Raw genomic sequence first — 3,494 nt, 5'->3', positions numbered from 1 at the left:
GACCAGAAGACCCCCCAAAACAGTCTGGGCGTTGATGAAGAAAGTTGAAGAGTATTGCAAAGTGGAAGATGATGCCTTGAGAATAAAAGCCGGCCAAATGTCCAACAAAACGGCCCCCCCTCTGAAATTGCTCAACCAATAAGTTCCGCACCACCTCCTAGCCCAGAGCCTCGGTAAAGCGCTAAACGAGACAAAAGGCGGGATACTTGCTGATCAAGTGATCAATGCTCCCACCGGACGAATGAACAACTGCAAGTTGACAACAGGCGTTCGAGGCGTGCCGACAAGAAGTACACAGAGTTGTCAGAACCAATCGCTGCAATAATGACCAAAGTCCAACACCTTCCATTCTTCAAATGGCCGTCAAAGATGGTGGGGCCGCCCGACATGTGAAGAAGGGATAGGCGGTGCGAATATCACAAAGATCACGGCCACGAAACGGAGAGTTGTTACGCATTAAAAGATCACCTGGAAGAACTGGTGCAAGACGGCCGACTGCAACAATACGTGAGAAAGGGAAAGCCAACCACGGCACTGGCCTTGAGGCAGGACTCACCTCCACTTGGCATGATCCATATGATCTACAGCCTGCCTGCACCCCCAACCGTGCACACAATTCAGTCGCATCCAATCCCCCAAAAGCAACGTATTTCGACTGAATGGCCCAAAGAAGCTCCGACAATTACTTACAATGACTCCGATCTTAGCGACACAACAACTTCCCACATCGATCCATTGGTCATTAAATTACGCATAAATCGGTTCACCATTGAACGCATTTTCATAGACCCGGGGTGTACTTCAGAGGTTATGTATTACCAAACTTTCATCAAACTCGACCTCAACGAGTCAGATCTGTCTCCGGCGCCTCACCCATTGTTCAGCTTTAATATGAATCCTGAATACCCGTTAGGGAAGATCATATTACCTGTTCGAGCGGGCTCCAGAACGGTCGAAGTAGAATTCCTGGTCGTAAAGCTCCCTTCGCCGTATAATGTCATCATGGGGCGAACCTGGATACATATTATGAAGGCCGTACCAAGCACTTATCATCAGCTTGTGCGCTTCTCGACAGCCCATGCCATTGAAGAGATCTGTGGCTCCCCCCAATCGGCACAAGCAGAGATTTAGTCAAAACCCGATCACTGACCCAACCTGTGGGCTTTGATACTTGTATATATCTCACTTTTGCAATGCAAACCATATTTCTTCGTGGCTCCATTCATTTCTAAAAGCCCCCTTGGGTGCATGACACCTTAGGGCCGATTAAAGTCTTTAGATTCAGAGCGCCCTTCGTGGATATCGCGATTGGCCAAACAAAGTCTCCGGATTCGAAGCCCCCTTGGGTGCATGACACTTTAGGGCCGACTAAGTCTCCGGATTCGGAGCCCCCTTGGGTGCAGGACACCTTAGGGCCGATTAAAGTCTCCGGATTCGGAGCGCCCTTCGTGGATATCGCGATTGGCCAAACAAAGTCTCCGGATTCGGAGCGCCCTTCGTGGATATCGTGATTGGCCAAACAAAGTCTTCGGATTCGGAGCCCCCTTAGGTGCATGACACCATGGGGCCGATTAAAGTATCCGGATTCGGAGCGCCCTTCGTGGATGTCGCAATTGGCTAAAAAGTCTCCGGATTCGGAGCCCCTTTGGGTGCAGGACACCTTAGGGCCGATTAAAGTCTCCGGATTCGGAGCGCCCTTTGTGGATATCGCGATGGCCAAACAAAGTCTCCGGATTCGGAGCCCCCTTGGGTGCACGACACCTTAGGGCCGATTAAAGTCTCCGGATTCGGAACGTTCTTCATGGATATCGCGATTGGACAAACAAAGTCTCCGGATTCGGAGCCCCCTTGGGTGCACGACACTTTAGGGCCGATTAAAGTCTCCGGATTCGGAGCGCCCTTCGTGGATATCGCGATTGGCCAAACAAAGTCACCGGATTCGGAGCCCCCTTGGGTGCATGACACCTTAGGGATGACTAAGTCTTCGGATTCGGAGCCCCCTTGGATGCATGACACCTTAGGGCCGATTCAAGTCTCTGGATTCGGAGCGCCCTTCGTCGATATCGCGATTGGCCAAACAAAGTCTCCGGATTCGGAGCCCCCTTGGGTGCATGACACCTTAGAGCCGACTAAGTCTCCGAATTCGGAGCCCCCATGGGTGCATGACACCTTAGGGCCGATTAAAGTCTCCGAATTCGAAGCCCCCTTGGGTGCTTGACACCTTAGGGCTGATTAGTCTCTGGATTCGAAGCGCCCTTCGTGGATATCGCGATTGGCTAAACAGTCTCCGAATTCGGAGCCCCCTTGGGTGCATGACACCTTAGGGCCGACTAAGTCTCCGGATTCGGAGCCCCCCTTTGGTGCATGACACCTAAGTGCCGATTTAGCCTCCGAATTCGGAGTACCCTTTGGCACGAACGAAACAAAACCCGCCAACATCACAAATAAGGTGCTTAACTAAGCATATAAAAAATTCAGAATAAGACGCAAATGTTCAAAATAAAGCTTTTTATTCGATCAAACAGTTGTTACATAAACGCAATCCACAGTTGAGCATTACAATTTTTATTTAATCACACAGTTGTTACATAAACGCAACTTGCATTTGAGCATTACGATACCCATTTCCAAACTTAAAAGCTAAAAAAGGGAGAAGACACATTGGTAAAGCGGCAACACCGAATCAACTCCCGTCACCCGGAAGTCCTCCGCGGTTTGCAATGCCTTGAGCCAACCATGCCCAAGTCCTCCCTTCATACCATTGACAATGTCAAGGCAAAGATCCAGGACAAGGAAGGATAAAAAAAACCCAATGGTCGTTGCCTTTCCTTTCGGGGTGATCTGCTTCAACGACTTGAAGATTCATGCCAACTTTTGGATGCCCTACTTCCCATACGGATGGGTCCTCTGCCGCGCTACATGGCAACACTAAGATCGGCTGAACTCCAGTCTCTCTAACTAACATCCCCACTTATCCCACCACACATGAGTGATTGTTTATCTGCGCGAAGTGCCCACTCCTTTTATTTTCAATACTGACAGCGATCTCGAGGCCCCAATCCCGAGGCGATTTCACTAACACTAAACTCCATGAGAAAAACGTCGGTTGACATTCGCCACGACGTAGTTATCCAAACGACTTTTTGAAGCACGTGCACTGGCCGAAAATCTAGGCCCCGAGCCGAGTTAAATTTGCCGCAGCCACTCTACCCACTGGCTTTTGGCTTCCTCAGGTTACAATAGCCTCATTCAGGGATAAACGACTATCACATATGGGTCGACCCTGCCGATCAACGTTTATACATTCATTCAAACATATACAGTAAAACGAAACGCATACATGCCAAATACAAACTGCAACAAAATATTTATCATAGAACTTTTTTATTCGATAAAACAAGCAATATATTAAATAGTTTTGAACGTGATCTGCATTTCAACCTTACAATAAGTATACTTATACGGCACCACCGTCATCCTCACTCATCTCGACT

This window comes from Camellia sinensis, chromosome 11 (genome assembly GCF_055761805.1).
Source record: "Camellia sinensis isolate YWXY chromosome 11, ASM5576180v1, whole genome shotgun sequence".
Classification (NCBI taxonomy): Eukaryota; Viridiplantae; Streptophyta; class Magnoliopsida; order Ericales; family Theaceae; genus Camellia; species Camellia sinensis.
This window is presented reverse-complemented; position numbering follows the sequence as displayed.